Source organism: Parasteatoda tepidariorum, chromosome 12, assembly GCF_982258835.1.
Source record: "Parasteatoda tepidariorum strain Cologne lab strain chromosome 12, Ptep-v5.0, whole genome shotgun sequence".
Classification (NCBI taxonomy): Eukaryota; Metazoa; Arthropoda; class Arachnida; order Araneae; family Theridiidae; genus Parasteatoda; species Parasteatoda tepidariorum.
This window is the reverse complement of record NC_141766.1, coordinates 11,398,919-11,424,512: the sequence shown is the minus strand read 5'-3', so window position 1 is coordinate 11,424,512 and position 25,594 is coordinate 11,398,919. Positions and strand designations below refer to the sequence as shown.

General features: G+C 31.1%; 1 protein-coding gene across 1 annotated transcript in view; it reads right to left on the bottom strand.

The window, feature by feature from the left end:
- The window catches only part of LOC107443800 (solute carrier organic anion transporter family member 74D), a 160,478-nt gene that overhangs the window by 26,114 nt on the left and 108,770 nt on the right, over window positions 1-25,594 (bottom strand). The gene's annotated exons all lie outside the window — the stretch shown is intronic.

Here is a 25,594-nt window from a genome sequence, read left to right as displayed (position 1 = left end):
ACAATTTTTTCAAAAAAGGAAAGAAAACATGCACACTAAAAGTATCACACACTATAAAATATAACTGTAAATTCTACAGAAGAGAAACATATTTCACTGGAAAAACTGTTTAAAGAAAAGTAAAATTTTTTTTTGCTTTTATCCGTTATCCCCGCACTGTAAAAAATTCCCGTTAAATTCTATAAGCTTATAAAAAATTCTTTTCATAAACTTTCTCTGTATATTTGATGATTTAAAGCTGTTTTGTTGACAAAATGGTTTTCCTCTGTTTATCATCCCAATCATTAACTGATTAAAAATGTCAATTCAAAATTTCAAATTCTAGTTTTTACCATCGTATTTACCGTACGGTAACCCTTTTTTCAAATTATTTTATGATTATTTTCTATACTTTCTCTTATTTTTCAGCAATTATTTTATGGTTTTAAACATTGTACGAATAAAACTGTGATTTTATTGTATTGTCAAATCGATACTCTACCTAATTATTATATTTCGTTAGATATAATTTTTTGGTAGGTTAAGTTGCCTGGCATTTTTATTCTGGTGGGCCACTATAGTTTTAGACGTTTTTATTATTAAATATTATTTCAATAAGAAAAACTTTTAAAACCAAAACAGTTTGTGATATTGTTTCATACCAAAGTGGAACGAGCACTCGGTTCCCAATGGAGTGCCCTAGGTTCGAACACCCCAGCGTCGACTGGTCGTTAAAGTACTGCTCTCGGCTCGCACTGAATACAATGCTGACATAGTAATTTCGTAGAATTTTTTGTTAAAATAACAGAGTTTGTTCAAATAACAGATTCTTTCTTTCCTTACTGTGACCTAGACGTAATTTGTGGGTGTTTTTAAAAGCTCTTTATATATATATATATATATATATATATATATATATATATATATATATATATATATATATATATATATATATATATATTTTAAATTGACAATTTCTTGATTTGTTTTTACACAATGAATAGCTATAAATTTTTTGCTCATCTTTATTACTCCGAACAATGCAATGTTAGAGTAACTTTTCAAATATAAAGAAAAATAAGAATAAGACGATTCTCATCTTAAAAAGATGACTTTTTTTTTAACATTTGCGCTAATTTTATATTCAGCATAGAGGTCACTGGTTACTATGGGCAAAATTTAACCCACCGGTTATAAGTAACTTATAAACTTACAACAGTTATAAATATATTATTTGTTATAAATCGTTTTCCATATGATAAAATAAATAAAAAAAAGTGTATCTCGGTAGTTATGAGTAACTGTATAAAATATTTAAAAAAATTTTGGTATTACCATAAACATAAACTTGCAATTAAAATAATCAATAAATTTTAAAGTTTTTTTTTTAAAATTCTTATCTTTTTTTTTATACCTTGCACAAGTCACTTTATTACTTTATTAAAAAAACGATTAAAAGTTAAGACATAGGAGTTTCCTTCTGTATGAAAATTACATCATTTGAATTTCTTACAACAACGAAAAATTCGAAGATAGTTGAAATAGTTTATTATATCTCAAATTCCTAAATGATATTATGAATATTGCAGCCTTGTTTTCTATGATATTTACGAACGGCATGGGAAAACCATTGATTCTAAATTTTTAACACATTTGTAATAACATGTGGAAATCTTTTGAACCCTCAAAACTAGCTGTTTTTCGTACAGCTCGTTGAAAAATATAGCCTGGAGAATAACTTTTTTGAAGAACTCTTTTATGCTTTTCTAAATAGTGCTATAACTATTAGTGTTTACTATCTCGTTTGATAAGATATTTGTTTATGGCAAATGAGGACTCTTGATTCTAAACTTAATCACACTTAAAAAAATTCCGGTAAAAAGTACCGGAAAATCCATTTCTACCGGAACATATTACGGGACAAAAAAACTGCTTTAATATCTAATAATATATCTAATAATCACAATAAAATTACTGAATCACTCTAAGTAAATAAATATTACTATGAAAATTACGGTATAATATTTTTCTGTAAAATAGATTTTACGGATGATGCACCCTTAGTGCCGGCCCTTAATCCCGTAATTTAATCCGGAGTTCTTTCTGAACAGTGCAGGTAAATAACCTTTTTTGAAAGAATCATATAACGAATCCTATTTAGGCCCCCATGTCTTCGAGGGTCTGTTGAACGTTATGCATAAAGAAAAGAAATATCATTCATACATAAACTAAATTTATTAATTAAAAACAAGAACACAACCATCTGGTTTGACGGCCGAGAATGAAAAGGTAAAGCTGGAAAAGTGAAAAACCAAATTACAACTCAGTTGTCAACGGAACGTTGCCAACGGTGTTAAATAAATTTAAAACTTTAAATAAAGTTAGGTGAGGCTAGATCTGTAGCTCACCATAGTACTCCCCCTCCAGTGAGGTCCACGAACGTTACCAAAAATAAGCTGCGCAAATGTCTATTGCGGGTAACGAACAGGTACTTGAACTTTTCTTCCTCTCATTGTAGTTTTGGTTAAAGATCGAGGAGAGTTTTCAAATTTAACCTTATGCTGTTTCGGTTTGGAAGGTGTAAGATTCGTTGATTGTTGTGAAGATTCCATACTGTTCTTTAGAATAGATTTATATGGAGGATTTGTGGGGAGATTTTCAACTCTTGGATGCACATTGGACGTATTGTCTGTAAAACATGGTTTAAGTCTGTCAATGGTTACTGTTGATTCTTTATTTCCAATTTTTAAGGTGAACACTTTGTCGTTGCGTTTAACAACTTTATGTGGGCCGTGATACGGAGGTTCGAGACTTCGGCGGCCACTGTCAATTCTTACAAACACATGTGTGCACGTTTTCAAGTCTTGATGCACAAAAATATTGTGCTGTCCGTGCCGTGGTACTTGAGTAGGAAGCAACGTACACATGAACTCACGAAGTTTTTGTACAAAAACCGGGACATTGCGGGATTCTTTGCCAGTACTGGAAGGTCGGAAAAAATCTCCGGGCAATCGAAGGGTTGTGCCATAGAGCATCTCTGCACTTGAAAAGGTGAGGTCCTCTTTAATAGCAGTTCTCATTCCTAAAAGAATTAGTGGCAGGACTTCGATCCATTTTTCTGTGGCATAGGCTCTAATGGACGATTTTAAGTGTCGGTGAAAGCGTTCGACCATTGAATTAGCTTGTGGGTGGTAAGCTGTTGTTCGAGTTCTGTGTATACCCAGCATTCTGGATAATTGTGAAAAAAGTTCACTTTCAAATTGTGCTCCTCTATCAGTAGTTACAGTTTCTGGAACTCCAAAGCGAGCTATCCAGGTATTCAGTAGGGCAGCAGCAACAGTTTCAGCAGTGGTGTCAACAATTGGCGTTGCTTCAGGCCAACGCGTGAAGCGATCAATTGTTGTGAGACAAAATCTAAAACCTTTCGATGTAGGAAGTGGTCCGACGATATCAATATGTATATGCGCGAACCTATCAGAAGTTAGAGGATAATCTTTTAAAGGTGATTTCGTATGCCTTTGAATTTTAGCTCTCTGACACGAGACGCAAGCTCGACACCACAGGGTACAATCTTTATTCAAGGAAGGCCAAATGAACCTTTGTTTAATGAGACGAATTGTTGCGCGTATACCGGGATGTGACAGGTTATGAAATTTGGAAAAAAATATTTGTCGGCAAGATTGAGGAATAAATGGACGTGCAACATTAGTAGAAGTATCACAACAAAGTATTATACCGTCAGGAGGATATACAATATTTTTGAAAACTAAACTAGAATTAGCTGACGACTTTAAAGTGCTAAGTTCGGGATCGGATTTTTGCGCTGCTGCAAGTTCAGCGTAGTCCATTGGACCAGTGAGTGCTATTTCCTCAATGCGGGAAAGTGCATCAGCAACAACATTTTCTTTTCCAGGCACGTGACGAATCGACGTTGTAAACTGACTTATATACTGTAAATGTCGGTTTTTACGAGGTGAAGAGTCATCCGATTTTTGCTGGAATGCGAAGGTCAGCGGTTTATGATCCGTTAGCACATGGAACTCTCTTCCCTCTAACATGTGAGCGAAGTACCGTATGGAAGAGTAGACTGCGAGTAACTCTCTATCGTACGTACTGTATTTTCTTTCAGTGAGCGTGAGTTTGCGAGAAAAGAATGCTAGAGGTTCGAGTGTGGAGTTTTTTAGCTGTTGAAGGACTGCGCCTATACCAACGTCGGACGCGTCTGTATGCAAAAACAATTTTGCGGCGGGTGTGGGGTGTGCAAGTGTTGCTGCCTTAGAAATGGCTTGTTTGCAAGTTTCAAAAGCGCACACAACTTCGGTTGACCAATTAATGAGTGTAGGGTCTTTCTTTTTATTTGTGAGTAAGGAACTAAGGAGAGATTGTTTTTCGGAAGCGTGATCTATAAATCTATGGTAAAAATTGAACATTGCTAAAAATCTACGCAATTCCGATACAGTTTTAGGTTGGGGAAAATCGGTAATTGCGGACACTTTACTAGGTGAAGGAGCAATTCCATCGGGAGACACTTCAAAACCTAAAAATGTTAACTTTGATTTTCCAAACACACATTTTTCGGTATTCAAAACAATTCCGTATTCATCAAAACGTTTAAAAACTGTATTTAAGTGAGTTAAGTGTTCTTCTAAATTTTTGGAAGCAATTAAAACGTCATCAAGGTATACGAAACAAAATTCTAATCCCCTTAAAACGACATGCATGAAGCGTTGGAAAGTTTGTCCTGCATTGCAGAGCCCAAACATCATTTTAGTGAATTCGAATAAGCCAAAAGGGGTTATAACAGCTGTTTTTTCAATGTCTGCTTCCGCGACAGGGATCTGATGATACGCTCGAACAAAATCTAACTTTGAATAAATTTTTGAGTCATTTAGGCTATAAGCGAAATCATGAATGTGTGGGAGAGGGTATCTGTCCGGTATTGTAATAGAATTTAACCGTCTGTAATCACCGCATATTCTCCAAGTGCCGTTTGACTTCGGCACCATATGAATGGGACTTGCCCATGGGCTACTTGAAGGCCTGCATAAGCCGGTTTTTAACATATAATCAAATTCTTTTTTGGCGGCTGCAAGTTTATCCGGTGGCAAACGTCTAGCTTTTGCAAACACCGGAGGACCTGTAGTTTGAATATGATGCTGAACATCATGAGTTGAAGTGCTGAAAGTTAAGTTATTCGTACATATGCGAGGGTACTGCAATAATAATTTTCGATAAACAGCATCTTCTGCAATAGTTGTTAAACCCAAAGAGAAAGTAGGAAATGTTTCCCCTTTAATACCAGCGTAAGTTAAGGAATCAATCAATTTTTTATTTTTTAAATCAACCAGCAATTTAAAATGGGTAAGAAAATCCGCTCCTAAAATTGGTTGAGTAACGTCAGCGACAAGAAATTTCCATTGAAATCGCCTGGAAATTCCGAAATCTAAAGTACATGTTGTCTGACCGTAAACTGCAATTTTCGAACCATTAGCAGCGTAAATATCAAAAGATTTATTAGAAATCAAATTTTTCTGCATATGTGTTTTTGGAATAACTGAAACAGAAGCCCCGGTGTCTATAAGAAACTGGCGGTTGGTGAGTCTGTCGTATACAAATAGGCGACTTTGACTAGGACCTATATCTGCCGTCGCATGAACAGAGGGTCCAATCAGTTTTCCGAATTTTGAGCGTAATTGCAAGGAGGAATGCATTTATTAGCTTTAGTACCGAATTTATAGTGATACCAGCATAGAGGTCCAGCCACAGTGCGCTGTGTCGACCTTGAACGAGAACCTTGTCTACGTGTGCTAAATTTATTTTTATTCCGATATTGTTGTCTAGACAAACGTGTAACGGTCTCTGAAAGTTTACGAATTTCATCCTCCAATTTTTGAAAACGCGAATTGTCATCTGTCACATTTATAGAATTAACTGTCAATGAATTTTGAGTTACTTCCAAAATTTTATCGGCTTTCTCGGCTAGGAGAGATAAATTTTGCTCACCTTTTTCCATGCAAACTGAAAGAATTTGTTGCACGGAGACCGGTAAACGCTGAAGAAAAAGTGAACGTAAAATTTCTGTGCTTATAGAATTACCAGCGAGATCTTGCATGGAGCGTAATAAGTGAGAAGGTCGTTTATCTCCCAATTCTAAGTCTTTAAGAAGCATTTTCAAACGAGCAGTTTCGGAATCTGCATAGTTTGCAATTATTCTATTTTTAATCGTTTCATATTTATTATCAGTAGGTGGCTGCCGAATAATATCCGAAATTAAAGTTAGAACGTCTCCATCTAGAGCAGACACAACGCAGTGATATTTTGTGTCGTCGGCGCTTATCCCAGATACGACAAACTGAGATTCCAATTGAATAAACCACACTTCTGGATTAGCGCGCCAAAACGGGGGTGCTTTAAAAGCGACGCGAGCAACATCTGCCACGCTTTCAGAAGCAGTAATTTCGTCAGGCATTTTGTTTATATGAGCGAGTCAGAGAGCAAAAAGTAAAAGGCATGCACAATAAATCACAAATTTAAATTTCTAATCGAAGTATATCAAACACAAGTTAATAAATGCATTTTGAGAAAGAATGCAAAATACAGTTGAAGAATACTTCATTTTAAATTAAAATTATTGTAAGTGATAAAGTTGAAACTAATTAATTGTATTTCTTATACTCTAATTAAAAATTCATTGCTTTTCACACATTGTAATTGAAATTTATAGTAAATTAAGATTAGAGTAACAAAGTTTACGAAATTGAAAAGTAGTTATTAAATGTCAAATATAATGACAGAATATTTTAAAAAGTTCAATTAACTTTATAGAAATATTAAAAAATTTGCATTATCTTAAGCATTTATAAATTTAAATTTCATCTAATATTTGAAATAAATGACCATATTTACGTCGTAGAATAAGCTTACTGAACGCCAGTTGACACCACCATGAAAGAAACACATTCTATTTGCAGACTATACGTGTTCTATGTCCAAACGGGTCACCACTTTTAGGCCCCCATGTCTTCGAGGGTCTGTTGAACGTTATGCATAAAGAAAAGAAATATCATTCATACATAAACTAAATTTATTAATTAAAAACAAGAACACAACCATCTGGTTTGACGGCCGAGAATGAAAAGGTAAAGCTGGAAAAGTGAAAAACCAAATTACAACTCAGTTGTCAACGGAACGTTGCCAACGGTGTTAAATAAATTTAAAACTTTAAATAAAGTTAGGTGAGGCTAGATCTGTAGCTCACCATATCCTATATCATATATAAGAATCATTTATCGATCGTTATGTAATAACATTTTGTCATCAGTTACAGTTATTTAGAAAAAACAATATAAGTAAGCTATATTCTACATTTCAAAAATAAAATTTAATTTTTTTGACGATTTAGCAATCCTCAAGCAGTATTTCGCTATTTTTGTAAATTATTTTGTCACTGCAGTTATTTTTGACGGAACTTGAGTTCTCAAATATTTGACGAAACTGCTTTGTCACTCGTGTGACATACCAGTGAGTTTTGGGAGTTCACCAATATTTTAATCTGATTGGAAACTGTACTGCATGACGGGATAGTACAGGGCTTAGCCGGTTTCTTTGCGATGATTGAATTCTTATTCAATCATATTACATTTATTTAATACTTTATTTCCTAACCATTTGTGAAATTTATGTGTTGCATTTATGTGTTTTGACGAAGTTTGTATTAACAAACAAGGGATGATAGTAATTTCCTGATTTTGATAAAATATTTTGTCACATAAAGAAGAAAATTTCATGAAATATGATTATTCATTATTTGCACCATATCGATCCCCCCCCCAAATAACAGTAAATTGAAAATATCTTCAACTTACACTTATTCTTGCTTTTAAGATATTTTCCTCAGAAAGTATAATATTTAGTTTAATTTCAAACAAATTTTGTGAAACAAATGATAAAAAGTGAGTTTTTTTTATATATATATATCTATATTAAAAAATTTTTTCTTCATTTTTTGAGACAGTTTACTTTAGCATTAAGCGTCTTTATCTTCGTCTCAATCAACGTTATACTTGACATAGCTTTTTCTTAGAAAAGATTATATCAAAGAAATTAATTAAAGAAAAGTAGTTCTCTTTTTAACAGATGAAAAAAAAAGATTAAAGTAAATGCGAGATAAAAACTTTTTGTATTAATTTTCTCAGAAAAATTGATAAATTAGAGACTGTTTAGAAAATCATTTTTTTTTAATTCTAATCTTTTCATGTGATAAAAAAAGGGAACTGAACCTTTAAAAATAATAAATAAAAAAAAATCTTAAGAGATAAAAATTAAATTTTTTCATGATATTGCTTTATTTTGCAAGAAAGTTTATAATATTTTTTTTTCTGAAAATACACTATCCCAAGTTCTCCTATTCACTGTAATTTTTATCTAAATTTTTTAACAAATGCGAAACAACATTTCGCAAATCATTATTATTTTTGTTTTAAATTTGTCAATAAACTTGACCAAGCATTTCACCCTAAATTTCAACAAATGGAATGAAAAGTTGAATAAATCATCCAGTCATATAAAAAATTATCTTAATGATATGATGGATTTAATAATAATAGTGACTAATAATTAGTGATTAATTTAATAACATCTAATAGTGATGATCCCGATCTAATAGTTTCATGATCTATGCTATGAAAGATGCTATATGTGATATTATGCTATGAAAGTTTATACGAAATATTATTTTTACTGCATAATATTAACATAAAAGAGGAAATCGAATCATTAATTTAAAATACAAATAATATATAAAAAAGAAATTGCGACATTTTAAAAGCTTTTTTAAAATACGAATAGTTCTTTTTTAAAATATATATTGTAAAAAAAATTTAAATTATGAATTTTTGACCATTGTCATCAAAGAAATTAACCCCTTTTTGGGAAAAAGCGCTTAAACGCACCATTTCAATAAATATTTTTTGATTAAAAAAAAAACTTTGAATGATTATTGACAAATTTTTAAAAATGTATAATTTCTCAATTTGAGATTAACCATGTTTTTTTTTATAATGGATTAAAGTTGCAAGCTCTGTAAAAAAAAAAAAAAAAAAAAAAAAAAAAAAGAACAGATACCGTAAAAAAACTAGTGTTCAACTAAGTGGTTCGTCCATTAATTTGCCAATGGTGCATGTACGCAAAACTTTATTTTTGAAACAAAATATTATTTTTCATGTACGAAACTTTTTTTGTGTCTTAATGATTGCAATTTAAGCATATTTTAATAAAAATAACACCACCTTTTATAAGATTTCTATGCATGGTCGAAAATGGGTTAAAAATTATAAATTAATCCAGAGACTGGATGAGATGTTTCCTTGCGATATATTTTAATAACTTAGCATTTTTAAATTCTATTTAAAATTTCAACATAAAATAAAATTTTTTCGTTCTTTAATCAGTTTATTATTTGACCTTTTTAAAAAATAAAAACATCTTTACTCAGAATCGTCTGCAAACGGTTAAAGAAGGAAGAGTAATTTTTTTTTTTCAGAAAGAAAAACCGTTATGTCACTGCACAATTGTTGTCTGGGCGAGTCATTTCTAAACATAAAAAAAGAATATTAAATACGTAAGTTCCACAACAATTTCATAGATGGCACCACAAGGGAAATTTCCGTCGGGTGATTATTTAAAACAGGACTCGCTTGCAAGCGATATAAATAATTAAAGAGAATAAAAACAGGATGCTGTCAAGATCGGGACAGAACAATGTGAAAGGGTTACGAAGAAGAACGACGCAATTAAAGTGCTAATCGAAGATTAAAATAAAATAGGAGCTAAGAGAGTAGCTACATATTATCACGCTCTTAATAAGAAATTTTTTACGAATTTGAGGGGAGAAAGTATAAAACTTCTAATATTTCATAAAATTTTATTGTAATTATTATATTTGTAGTTTTACTACTATCATAATACCGAAAAGTGCAATATCAGATAATGTTTTTAAGCTTCAAGGTTGGATACAGGATGACGGGAATAGGATTTGTAGCGGGCACCTTCCTCAAAACACATGAAATCTAATTTTCATATTTTGTAAGCCTTTTTTTTGCCATTTTAGAAACAATGGTTTACTTTCGATTTTTGAGGTATTTATTTTCATAAATGTATAAAAATATTAATTTCAAATTTTTTTCGTGCTTATTTTAACTAAGAATTAAATGTTTACGGATTTATATTTTAATTACCATGCATTAAATGAGAAGAATTCTTTATCTAATATCTTGGAACATTGTAAACATAATATTTATTTAAAAAAAATCCATTTGTAATTAAAAAATTAAAAGTATTTCACCTCTTGTTCTGAATTTCAGCCGGGCTCTCAACAGTTCCAAAGGGATAACTATCCCTGTCTTTCCCTTTTAAGTACTTATTCCTTTTAAGTTAAGCATTGTATACTTTATTTATAATCTGTGAGCTTAAACAAAACGCTCGCAGTTGGTTTTCCAGTGCGACCACAGAGGTTTAAAACACAAAAAATTTAAATTATTTGAGCCCGAAACAGACCAAGTGAAACCGAAAAGAGTACACTGAAGAACACATTTTTTGTCGCATTTATACAAATACTTAATCTTGCCTAATTCAGATATGCGGGAATTTCAAATCTGAAAAGTTTTGCTTCTAAAGCTACAGATTCTTTCAAAAGACAATTTTAGTCCAATTTCTTGTTGAAATGTGCAAGTTTAAAAGCGTTATATATAACAGTAAATCTATATATGACAGGTATTTAAATATAATGAGATATCCATATAGTAATTAAACAACTAGTTGATTAAGGATAAATCTCTTATTATATAAAAATTAGTTAATTAAAACGCATGATAGATCAACCAATTAATGAGTAATTTACTACGTGATGATACTTAGATAGTTGGTAATTAAATTTCATGAGAAATATAGATAATAATCAGATAACTCGTTAATTAATAAACGATAAAAAAATAATAAAAATTATCAATGTTCAATTCCGTAGCCTTGTATTTTTGAACCCAACCCAGAAGACAAGAAAACTCCTGGATCATGCGTTGGGAGAAACTAGCCTTCGTGGAGGAATTTTTCATGGAACTAACCAGCATTTGAGTTACATGGAGCGGAAAACCTTGTAAACCACTTACGGTTATCCCGACGGCAAGGGGACTCTAACCCATGAACCGTTTGGCACAAAGGATATTTTACGTTAGCACTGTGGTCAGCGCGAACCGAGTGCAGAATTCATATCGATTAGTCATCCCTGGGATTCGAACCTGGGTCACCTCATTGAGAGGCGAGTGCTCCGTCCCCGGAGGCACCACGTCTCAGTCATATTGTGTTTTTTATTTTATTTTATTACCGTCGTTGAACAGCCGACTATATTTTGAGACTTCCGATGTTCAATTCCTTAATCTTGTAATTTTGAACCCATTCCAGAAAACAAGGTTCTAGATCATGCATGGAGAGAAATTTGCTTTCATGGAGGACTTTTTAATGGAACTAACCCGAATTTGCGTTACATGGAGAGGAAAACCATGAGAACCTCCCACGGTTAGCCTCACGGCAAGGAGACTCTAACCCATGATCTGTCTACCCTTAAGGATATTTCACTTCGGCACTATGGTCAGTGCAAGCAGGGTGTGGAATTTGTATCAACCAGCCATCGCAGGGATTCAAACCCGTGTCATCTCATTGGGAGGTGAGCTCCACCATGGGTCAGTCCTATTGTATTGAAATAAATTAATAAATAAAACTATTTTCAGCAATCTTTTTCTAAATATATCTTTAAATGAAATTATGAGTAAACTTAGATTTCAGATATTATTGCTTGTATTATTTACCAAACAAATTAAAAATTAACTGTGTGAAAATTAAGATCTTTGATTTTTCCACTTCAATAGATTTTTTTGCCCTTATTGTGTAAGTTTAAATATATTACAATTTTTTCAAATGCAGGAATGTTCGGTAAAAATTCACTCTTTTTAATCATTCATTGTATTTTAAATACTTACTTCAATGTCTCATTGCATAAAAATAAATAAATAAATAAAGTTATTGGCAATTGACACCTAAAGTACTTTCCTTTTTAAAATAGGTTATTTATATTGTAAAATCAGTTTTAAAAAATCGCAAAACATTCAAACATATTGGGTAATATATTCAACGAATCCACTAGTATTATTTTAAAGATGAACAGATGAAAAGGTACTCTTTAAAAATGTCTTATTTTCAATTCAAATTGGTAATTTATTCCGAGGAATATCCAAGTATTATTTTAAAGATGAACAGACGAAAAAATACGCTTTAAAAATTTCTTATTTTCGATTCAAACTGGAATAACGGTACTTTTGAAATACTTTAAGCATAAAGAGTTCCAGTTTCACCCTACATAATACATTTTCTTGAATCTATAGTCAGATATGTCTTTTTCTTTCTACAGGGGAAATACTCTCTAAGATATTTTCAGTTTTCCGTCCCAAAAGATTCTGTCCCAATTAGGATACAGTTGCAGAAAAAGATAAGAAAATAGTAGAAATTTTTCTTGGTAAAATGTGTTCTCAGAAATATGGATTATAAGTGAGTTTTAAATTTACTTTTTTCAGTAAACTCAGACGGAACATAAAATGTGAAGTTTATAAAAATAAAATCGAAAAATAGTAAATTATAGAAATGTTTTAGGGGAAGACAGATTAAAAGAAGAAAAACAATAAAAAAAATTAAAATAAAAAATAACTAATGAATGATGCTTTACTTATGTTAGTCCTCATTTCGGGGTCAAGTTATTTTCTGGGATCATCGTCAAAGCGAAAAATATAAACAGAAAGTGTAGGAAACTTGTTTAATTATTATACAAAGTGATTTAACATATAACAGTAAAATTATTAAGTAAAATATAATTTTATTAAGAGTTGGACCGAAATTTCGAAAGGTATACACGGAAAAAAAATCTAGTAAAATTACTGTACTGTATAGTAATGACGGGAAAGCCATATTTTACCGAAATCACTGCTGAAGCGATTTTTGGTAAAAATTACTGAGTTTTTTCGTGTTCTCATAGAGCCAGAAACATGGTAAATTTTACCATATTCTGGTAGTTTTCACCATACTTTTTTCTCAGTGTAAATCTCAAGTGTTCAGCAATGAAAGAGAAGCAATCAACCTTGAAAATATAGTTATATACTTCGGACTGGAATCTTATAAGCCGCATTGGTGAAAATTTATTAGTGTTTAATTTTTCTCATGAGGAATTAGTAAATCATGAGTTGTTTTCATTATTATTGAAGTAACATTTCCCTGAAAAAAGTTTTTAAATGATCACGCATTAGAATCAAATTATATTTTTTGATATTACTTCGGAAATGATATTTAATGCATTAGGATTTGTTTTTTTTTCTCCTTCAAATATTCTTCCAGCTGTGACATTGACAGCTTGGTGCTGTCGCAACTTGTAATTTAATAAGTTATACTTTTTCTCCGATTTCAATTCTTTTCGTACTTATTTCTTAAATTGTATTATATATATATATATATATATATATATATATATATATATATGTATATATATACACAACGAAGAGTCATTACATTATGACCACCCTGCTAATAGCATGTAGGACCACCTTTAGCCCTCAAAACTGCTAGCACCCGCAGTGGCATTGATTCCACAAGGTGCTGATAGGTTGTCTGAGGTATCTGGTACCAAGTGCTCACCAACTGGTCCTGCAATTCCCTCACACTGCGAGGGGTAGCGTGGCAGCACGAATTTGGTTTTCCAAGTAGAACCACAAATGCTCTATTGGATTAAGGTCGGGTGAATTTGGGGCCAAGACATGACTTGAAAGTCACTGGAATGTTCCTCGACGATTCGACCCTTATGACATGGTGCATTATCCTGTTGGTAAACACCATCCCCTGCAGGAAAAACTGTTGCCATGAATGGGTGAACCTGGTCTGCAACTATGTTCAAGTAGCTTATAGACGTCAGGGATTGTTCTATAAGGATTATGGGTCAGAATGTGCCCCATGAAAACATTGTTCCTGGCCGAGAAACCATGAAAACCTGGGTGAGCCCATTGTTATAGATGGAGGGTGGTCATAATGTAATGGCTCTTCGGTGTATATATGCACATTATTTAATTATAAATCACTGAACGCTGATTCATATGGAATTTGTGGCTTATCAATAGTTAATTCCGAAGCCTAGTAATTTTGAAACTATCCCAGAAGACAAGGATATGTCTGGAGCACTTAAATACTTGCCTTTTTGAGTGTAATTCACGTTACACGAAGATAAAAAAAACTCGAGAAACTTCTGATGTTCAACTTGACTACAAGGATACTTAAAATCACGCTCCGTCTACTAGTGACATTTTTCGTCAGCACTGTGCTTGGTGCGAGCTGAGACCAACCATCACAATGATTCGGATCAAGATCACCTGCTTCGGAGGCGAGTGCTCTAACCCTTGAGTCACCCCATTCTGGGTTAAGATAAAAATATTATTTTCTTTTTGAAAATTTTAAAAAGTACGATGTCTAATGAAAAAACATTTCGAATTTCTGATTTAGGGTAAGCCGTTACAACACTGGTAATTGAATCCTTTAAAAAGTTGTCCTCATTGCATGCATGCAAATGCTGTTAATTTATTTTATCACTGAGAAATGTTGAATTTATAACAGATTATTTACATAAACAGATCCATTTATTTTACTTAGAGCAACTACAAAGCATTTTAACTTGATTTATCTTTGATGATGTCATTGTCTTTATTTCCAGTGCGTTTAAATAGTAAAAAGCTTTTTTTTCTACGGAATAACTTAAGTGTGGAATGAGTTGAGATTAAACTGATACAGTAATCATTCTGTCAACAACATAGAAATAGATGGCCGGCTACTGTTATTTCTTGGAGATTTCAAGTTCAGGAGTATCTTACTTATCGTTCAAGGCTAGAGCATTCGACAATATTTACAATGTTATCCTTTTTCTTCCTCTCACAATCATAAAGGTGACCGACACTTCGGATAAAAAGACATCTTATAAAACTGTTGAAAATATTCTAGCATGATAGCCTGCCCGGATAATTAATTCGTCCCATGACCTTGAAAAGTTTAACCTTTTTTTTTATATATATATATATCCATCCTCGATCGTGTGTTCTATATCTTTGCTCATTATGTCAAGGTTAAGCCTCAAAAGGCCAAGGTCATTACGTAGAAGCAAATTTTTTTTTAACTAAAACAAATAATGTTAATAATTCAGGAAGCATAGTACAAAAGCTTTTTGTTTCATAAAAACATTATTAGTTTTATGTGAAACAGATATAATTTTTAAATATCACCTGGTTACTCAATAAAAAACTTTTGTACAAATTTTAAAATATGTTGCTAATTTTATATAAATTGATTAGTAATTGACGGATATCTTTTTTGACTAAATAAATGCTATTAAAGCATAATGATTTTTCAGACTTGAAAGTATAAATAGAAACAAAAAATGCTTTGGAGAGTCATTACCGTGTTTGGAAATTAAGTAAATTATAAGGTTCTCAAAGTTTGATAAAAATTTAGTCATTAATCAAAATTATTGGCAATTTAGTTAGAAACACCTCACTTAATGGGCAATAAAGTGCAATGTCTCAGTAACTAAAAATGAAAAAGCGATTCATATAGCAGTTGCTTAGGAGTTCAACTCAGTAACTCAGTAATTTTGATATCAACTCATCGCGCAATAAATTCTGAGTGTTATATCTGAGTAGGAAACATTACTTATGTTAATCGGATTATTTAGATTTCTTTACCACGCACAATTTCAACTCTGTTGTCACACATTTCGTTACATCAAACCAGAATGTTGCTAATATTTGAAAGAAAATCAGTGGCTGAAGTCAAGATTTGAAACAAACCAGATTGCTTGAGCGAAGATTTGAAACAAACCAAGCTGCTGGAACGAAGATTTGAAACGAATTAGATTGCTGGAGCGACATTTGAAACGAACCTGAATGCTGAAACGAAGATTAGAAACAAACCAGATTGCTAGAGCAAAGATTTGAAACAAACCAGAATGCTGGAGTGAAGATTCAAAACAAACAAGACTGCAGGAGCAAAGATTTGAAACAAACCAGAATACTGGAGTGAAGATTCAAAACAAACCAGACTGCTGCAGCCAAGATTTTAAACAAACCAGAATGCTGGAGTGAAAATGTAAACTTTTAGGAGAGACGTATCTTTATTATAGGACCATAAAATGCTTTTACATTTGTTACAAAACATTGCTAGGTCAAATTGAGCATTCTTGTATCCGATTTCAGTACAGATCGGGAATCGATTATAAGTTATGATTTTAAATCTTAAAACAATAATGTTTTTAAATTTACATTAAGTGTTTTACATCCTATTTTATATAAAAGAAAATTTAAAATATTAATATAAATTAAAATATAAATTTTTCTTTTATTAAAATTAAATTAATTATAAATTTGAACTGACTAAAATTAATGCATAGATTAATAATTAATTTAATGTTAATTATTATTTAAAAATTTTGAACCTGTGAAGTTTTGTCCTTGCAAGATGTTTGTCCGCTCGAAGTATTGCCCACCCTAAGTTTTGTCCTCAAAGTTTTGCACGGCGAAGTTTAGGCAGCGTATTTCTCACACATTAACATGTGGGCTAAATATTACAGGACAGTATATTTTATAGGATCACTTATATAGGCCGTGCATTTAATACCTCAGATTATACAGGCTATTTTATAGAGCCGTATTGCCTGTAGTGTGGGGAAGAGTGTTGAAAGCACTGAAATTTATAAATGCTTGAAATTCCCAAAATAATCCAACCGAAAAACAAAAATTATCACATGATTGAGGAAAACTTTGTTCTAACTAAACAATAACACATTTACTATAATCAGTACGAAATTTATCTCAGGTCACATATAAACTTACGTCATATATAGCACTCACATATGCTCATTATGTTTAACTAAAACGTTATTCAAAGGTATAAACATATCATTAACTGAGACAATAATTATCATTTATTGTCTTATCTTAGCATAATTTCAAATATAATTTATAATCCTGTTTTAATTAAGTATTTATTTGAAACGCAGATTTAGGATTTAAATCAGTTTTGGTTTTCAGATAATTTACGAGCGTCTTATACTTATGTATGGGGCTCGGGGCGGAAGCGGGTTAAATAAATTCTTATTGGGGCCACGGGAAACTATGTATAATTTGCCCACAATCAACTTCTTAATGATTACTTTTATAAATAAGTGACAATTTATTTGAATTTAAGTATTTATTTAAGTATTTATTTGAAACGCAGATTTAGGATTTAAATCAGTTTTGGTTTTCAGATAATTTACGAGCGTCTTATACTTATGTATGGGGCTCGGGGCGGAAGCGGGTTAAATAAATTCTTATTGGGGCCACGGGAAACTATGTATAATTTGCCCACAATCAACTTCTTAATGATTACTTTTATAAATAAGTGACAATTTATTTGAATTTAAGTATTTATTTAAGTATTTATTTGAAACGCAGATTTAGGATTTAAATCAGTTTCGGTTTTAAGATAATTTACGAGCGTCTTATACTTATGTATGGGGCTCGGGGCGGAAACGGGCTAAATAAATTCTTATTGGCGCCACGGGAAACTATGTATAATTTGCCCACAATCAATTTTATTAATGATTACTTTTATATATAAGTGACAATTTATTTGAATTTAAGTATTTATTTAAGTATTTATTTGAAACGCAGATTTAGGATTTAAATCAGTTTTGGTTTTCAGATAATTTACGAGCGTCTTATACTTATGTATGGGGCTCGGGGCGGAAGCGGGTTAAATAAATTCTTATTGGGGCCACGGGAAACTATGTATAATTTGCCCACAATCAACTTCTTAATGATTACTTTTATAAATAAGTGACAATTTATTTGAATTTAAGTATTTATTTAAGTATTTATTTGAAACGCAGATTTAGGATTTAAATCAGTTTCGGTTTTAAGATAATTTACGAGCGTCTTATACTTATGTATGGGGCTCGGGGCGGAAACGGGCTAAATAAATTCTTATTGGCGCCACGGGAAACTATGTATAATTTGCCCACAATCAATTTTATTAATGATTACTTTTATATATAAGTGACAATTTATTTGAATTTAAGTATTTATTTAAGTATTTATTTGAAACGCAGATTTAGGATTTAAATCAGTTTTGGTTTTCAGATAATTTACGAGCGTCTTATACTTATGTATGGGGCTCGGGGCGGAAACGTGTTAAATAAATTCTTATTGGCGCCACGGGAAACTATGTATAATTTGCCCACAATCAACTTCTTAATGATTACTTTCATAAATAAGTGACAATTTCCCCTACTGCAAGCAACCTTTAATGTTGGCATAAAGCGATAGCGATAAATACCAGTAAATGTCAGAACCCCCTTTTAACCTACTGACCTCTGACTTCTATTTTGACCCTTTCTGACCAACGCAGTGAATACAAATTATTAGGGGTTTCTAGACTTGTAACTTTTGAGACCACTTTTGTTAGAAAGATTTGAGTGAAGTGCAAGTTTGTTTCTTTTTTTTTTATTATGTAGGAGTTCCTTTCTTCTTTTTTCTTTATGTATTTCACTTTCACACTCCACTTTCCTTTTTAACACTTTAGAGGTGACCTTGGAGTATTTTATTTTTATTTGCTTACATTTGCAGGTAAATTGCAGTAATTTTTTTTTGAAGAATATTTTAATACAATTAAATAAATATTTAAAGATAATTCGCTAATTGATTTGCTTTTCTTTGAAATTTATTTCAAGTAAAAGACTTGATGTTTAATATTTGGTAAAAAGTCTAGTAAACCACGAATCTCTTTTTAGATTAAAGAGATTATATATATAAATAGGTTACATTAACTTTCAATTTTCATTGATCATTTCACTTAAATTCATTTCATAAAGTAACTTCATTGTGATATAGCAATGCAACTCCTATTAAAAAAAAATCCAAATGAAACACTTTATACTTTATAATTTAAACATTTTATTCTTAAAAACAAAATCTGTAACATATTGATGGCGATCCAAATTTGTTCACTGAGATTTTTATATGGGTCATTAATACATGATTTTGCATTGCGGCTGAAAAAGACTAAACCTCTAACTAAACAAAACCACTAACCACTCCATTAGTAAACTAAACCACTCCAGTAAATTGAACCACTAACTCTAGACTAAATCACGAACATTAACTTTAAAAGGTGACACAAAATGCTATAGAAGAAATTTAATAATAAAATACGTAATTAAATAGTGAGTACGAATTAAGTGAATAAAGATTATAAAAAAGAATATTGTAGTAAAGTACATGAAAAAGCAACCAAATTTTTCAGTTAAAAATTCATAGCCATCCCTAGATTTGACTTGAAAGCAAAATATTAATAAAATAGTCCATTATTTAGAAAAAAAATATTATTAAATTAGTTTATCACTTAGGAAGATAAATATTAGTTAAATAATCTAAATATTTATAAAACAAAATATTATTGAAATAGAAATTTAGAAAATTAGAAAACAAAATATTATGGAAGTAGCATATCATTCAAAAAACAAAATATTATTGAAATAATTTTTCACTTAGAAAACAAAATATTATTGGAATAGTCTATTATTTAGAAAGCAAAATTTTATTAAAATAGTATGGATGGTGTTTTCAGTAGAAATGTAAACAATAACAATCTCGAACTGTATGCCTGCTCTAGTTCCGGTTAGAAAGTTTGCTGCTGCTTACTACATGTTATTCTGTGAGGCATATTTTCAAACGGAAAAATTTGTTTTCAATAAAAGAAATAAATTAGATTATTTCTGAGCTCAAATCTGCCATATTTCATAAGATATTAATGTTATTATGTAATTCTGTTGAGTTTGAAGTGAAAATTTGTTTAAGTTATTTAGAGATATATTGTTAAAAAAGGTGACATGGTTGCTAGATTTTGAATAACTCGCTTTTTTGGCAGTCTTGATTTGCCTCTTTCCATAAGTTTATTACTGTTTGTTCTTGTTGCAAGCTGTGCACCATCTCACGTTAGTGTTATCACTTTTAGCATTGTAAACACAAGCATTGTTAGCATTGTAAACACAAGTAATAAGTAATCAAAAACATTGTTTGCAAGAATCTCAAAACACAATGATGAAAAATGGCTTTAAAATACAACGGAAACTGTAACCCGGAAATTTAGGCGGTACCGAGTTTGCAGCGTTCCCTAGTGTAGAAAACACCATCCATATAATTTAGAACAGCATTTCTCAAGCAGGAAGTCGCGAAACTAAAAATGACATTGCATGAAAATAAATAAATAAAAAAAACATATCTCAGACTGAAAATAAAACATATATTTTAAGAAAATTGAAAAGCTGGAGTATGGGTGTGGATTACATTTTATTTTGGTATCTATAAAATTAATGGTATGTTTGTGTTTGCTTACCCATTAATTTGTCTGTTCCTGGCTCTAAGGTAGAACCAGATAAAAGCTAAATGTTTATAAGCTATAACAAATAATTCTTGCAATTTTTAACACAACTATAGATGAAAAGTCTTTTTTATGACGTCACGAAAGGATTTAATGTTTTTGTGATCAAACCTTAGAGACGAGTCAAAACTTGTCTAAAGGACGAGATTTAAAATTCAGTCGTACTATAACATTCTATCAGGTGATAATTGGACGAATTCGTTGTGGGTATCAATGATAGTTTGCAGAGGCAAAAACGTTGTCATTAAAGGGAATGAGTACCCATTTCTTTGACAGATAGTCACTACCCGGAAAATATTCTGATAACTAATTTTTAAGGCCAATTAAATACATTTTCATGGCTTCCAATAATAATGTCCTTTTGGTGAAAGTTTTTCTTCTTATGATCTAAAGTAAGTGTAAATGCTTCGAATTATTTCTTTTTTCAAGGTGAAAGTCGAAGCATCACGATTCTTTATAAAAGTGTTAAATCCGCCTCTAATTAGCAAAATGTTTATGTCTCGCCTTTGTAATTGTGAATTAAGATCTTTTGTAGGCAAAAATATATCACCTAAGGAAGCCAGCAGTAACATAGACTCATTAGTTTATAAAAAGAGTTAATAGTTTCTAGCGCCCATTTCACCGGCTTGTGCTGTTTGCAGTGCTTGAACTTCAACATAGTTTTTTTATTATCTTTTTTTTTTTCAAATTATAGGCGTTGAAACAGCTGACCAAATTCTGAGTTTACGACTATCAATGTTCAACTCCGTAGCCTTGTGATTTTCAACCCAACCCAGAATACAAGGAAACTCTCGGACTAAGTATTAGGATGAACTAAGTTACGTGGAAGACTTTTTGATGGAACTAATCCGCATGTGAGTACATGGAGAGGAAAGTCACGAAAACTACCCACGGTTAGCCTGACGGCAAGGGGATTCTAATCCATGATTCGTCTGCCACTGAGGATGTTTTATGTCAGCACTGTGGTCGGTGCGAGTTGGGTGAGGAATTCGTATCGATCAGCCAACGCTGGGATTCGAGCCCGGTTCATTTCATTGGAAGGTGAACGCTCTATCCCCTGAGCCACCACGACTTTTACTATAGTTTATAGCTTTGCATATAATATTTAGATTGTCAGGCATTTATTTTGTGGGAACCACATGGTTATGAAGGAAAAGATTCGTACGATTTTTTGGAATGATAGTCAGTACTTTATCTTTAAAAAATTTCTCCATTTTCCCCCCTTCTTATTTCAAAACAGCTTTGGGCAGAAAGGTCAGGGAGTGTTAATTTATCTTTATTTTTTATATTGGGGGGGGGGTCATAAGACGGAAGAAACACTGACTTAGAAAGTAAAATCTTATAATTTAAAAATTAATATGTAATTAAAATAGTCAATTTTTTTTATATCAAAATCATATTAAAATAGTCTATCATATGAAAAGTAAAATATTATTAAAATTGTTTATCATTTAGAGAGTAAATTATTATTAAATTAGTCCATAGTTTAGAAAACAAAATAAATTGAAACAGTAAGTAATTTAGGTTATTAAAATAGTCTATCACTTAGGAAGTAAAATATTATTAAAAGAATCGCATAAAGGAATTTGAATGGAAATTTACTTTTTGTTTTTGAAATTAAACTCTGCTATTAACTGCCTATAATCTGAGAATTTGGAGTAATTTATTTCATTCATATAAAAAACTGTGTTAAATAACTAATATATCTAAAGAAAAAAGAATTCTTTAATAAAAATTACGTTCTATTATTTCATTAAATATATGTTTCTTTAATTTATCTGTTCAAAACAAAATTTTTAATTAAAATTTTCTCGCCTGAATAGAAAATTTACATCGGCCAGAACAAAACAAACTTTTAAATTAAGTATTATAATAATCCTCACAAAACGAGTTATTTTATTTTCGATGTTAATCCTTAAACTATAAACAGTTAGATAGTTAATGATTATTTTTTTTATTTTCGAAATTCCAGGGGTAATGCGATTTCTTTGCTGGTGTTCATTCGAGATCAATGAACCGTTAGGACAAGTTCATGTCCGTATGGAGTTTCCCTCTCTAGGGAGAACTAGAACTACATTACACTGAATTTATAAACTTTTAATTAAACTTCTGTTTGTTGTTTGCGTGCTTTGTTGTTGTTTCTTTTTTTTGTTTCCTTCTTTGTTTTGGCAGTAATGGTTCTAAAAATTGAACTGAACACAAATGAACTGAAATTAGTTCATATGTTTTTTATGGCAAAAATCGAAAGATTATCTAGGTAAAATATGAAAAAGCACCTGCAGAAAATAGTAATAGTGTAATAGTAAATAGTAAAATGTTAAGTAAAAAACTGAAAGTAATAGTGTATAAATTTGTATTCCTTGAAATATTTTTTTTTTGACCATTTGAAAATAAAATACTAATAAATAATTATTAAAATATTTTTTGTAAGGAATTACCTTTGGGCAAAATTTTTTTATAATTGTCTACAAATATTTTTCAATTCCCTTAGAAAGTTTTGAAATATGGTGAAATCCGCAAAAAGTAAAACTAACATTAAGGACTAACATTATAAACTAACATTAACATCAGGAGAGCGTTCCAAACTTTGGACCGCTCTCTTGCCAAAATATCGGGACCATATTTCCCAGATTATAGCTACCTCCTATATTTTGGGGGTCAAAAAACCAAATCCGTCAAACAAAAAGGTATTTTTATTCAGAAAAAGTACGTTTTGTGCCTGATTTTGTAACCTTAAAATATCGTCTGCACTAATTAATTAGCATATTTGAGGTCACCCCTCGAACCATTAAGATTGAGTCTTAAGTACGTGAAAATCGAATCATTAGATCATAAGTAATTCAGAAAGGTCCGTTTTGTTTTGCGCACTGTACGGCAATTTCAATTAGTCTGATAAAGTATTTAATTTTTTTTTTTACAAAAAAATTACAGCATGATTTTTGATAAATAATTTTATATGATTAAAAATGGTTATAGCTTTATGAAAGCAAATACTGATTTTTAATTCTGATTATATTTAATGATAAAATAATAATGAAAACTTCTATTTTGAACACCGAAATCAGCTACCATTATATTAGCTGAATCATCATTAGAAGATCACCTTTTCTAATTACTAAAAAACGGGGTTCGTAAGCAAAGTTTTTGTCAAATTGAATATCTCATAAGCGTTAATAAATGACGAGCACTTAAGTGAGAATCGGTATACTGGAAAATACTGGAGATAAATTCTGATAATATTTTAGGATGAAATGATAATGAAAAATTCTATTTCGAATACCGAAATCAGCTAACATTATGTCAGCTGAATCATCATTATAAGATCACCTTTTCTAGTTTCTAAAAAACGGGGTCCGTGAACAAAGTTTTCGTCAAATTGAATATCACATAAGCATGAATGAATGACGAACACTTAACTGAGAATCGGTATGCTGGCAAATGCTGGTGATAAATTCTAATAATATTTGAGGATTAAATGATAATATTCAGGGATGAAATGATAATGAAATTTTTTATTTCGAACACCGAAATCAGCTAACGTTATGTTAGCTGAATCATCATTAGAAGATCATCTTTTCTAGTTTCTAAAAAACGGGGTCCGTGAACAAAGTTTTCGTCAAATTGAATATCTCATAAGCATGAATGAATGACGAACACTTAAGTGAGAATCGGTATACTGGCAAATGCTGGTGATAAATTCTAATAATATTTGAGGATTAAATGATAATATTCAGGGATGAAATGATAATGAAATTTTTTATTTCGGACACCGAAATCAGCTAACGTTATGTTAGCTGAATCATCATTAGAAGATCACATTTTCTAATTACTAAAAAACGGGGTACGTGAACAAAGTTTTTGTAAAATTGAATATCTCATAAGCATGAATGAATGACGAGCACTTAAATGAGAATCAGTATTTAATTTAGAAAAGATCAGACAGAAAAATCACGTCTTTTACTTTAGGGGAAAGAATCTTTTTTTCTGGCACGATTCATTGCTAAAACCTATTTGTTTTTTTTCTTTCTGTTTGGTATCACCCGTCACTAATTTCTTTTTTTTCCTCCCTTGAGGCAGTGACAAATTGACGGGTTGACCTTGACTTTGGATAGAGAAATATTCTTAGTTTTATCTAAGCGGAGATTTAAGATGTTCGGTGTCCGTGGAGCGTTTCAAAATATCGTTTTTATTTGACAACTTGGAGACCCCCGTTGTGTTTCTAGAGCAAAAACCAATATTTTTAAACTCTGAGTGTACATTCTGTCTAGGCTGTAAAATTTATATACAAAAATAATCTGTTTTGGCGGAGCTTTTTTATTTAAAGAAGTCTATGTTTTCATGAATCAATATTTTGGAAAGCATGCAATTTCAGAAATCAGGGCTAAGAATAAAAAATCAGAAGTCACAAGAAATTAGAGCTGTTCCTAGAGTGAAAACCAATATTTTAAAATTTACATACCCAAGTAATCTGTTTTGTCGTCGGTTTTTATGTCAATGTTTTCATAAATCGAAAAGCATGTAATTTCTGAAATCAAAATTTTGCCTGCGCCTAATTAGCTAAAATTTAATAAAAAAAGTAAGATGAGCCACAATGCCTGAACTAAGGATTTATTTTCAAAAGCTTATTATTCTAATTTTGATTCATTTTGATGAATAAGAATTAGAATAACCGCTTTTGTGCTCAAAACAGTGTTAACTTCATGATTAGTAACTATCTTGATTTTTAAATATATCTCTCACACATAAAATTACAAAAATATTAAATTTATAAACCAGGATGTTTTTATATAAATCTATATAATTACATAGTTTAAAATGATTGGAAGTTTTTATATTATCAATTCCAATATTATTTTTACCATTACTAAATAAACTATTAAAATAAATTTAAAAAAATAAATTAAGGGACCCAAATCTCGGCAGCTCTCCTAACTAAACTGCAGGAATCATATTTTCCAGATTGAAATTACCCATTCCATATTTTAATAATAAGAAAAAAAAATTTTTGTCGAAAAATGAAGCATATTTATTAAAAAAAGCATTTTTGCCCCCGGTTCAGCTTAATTAA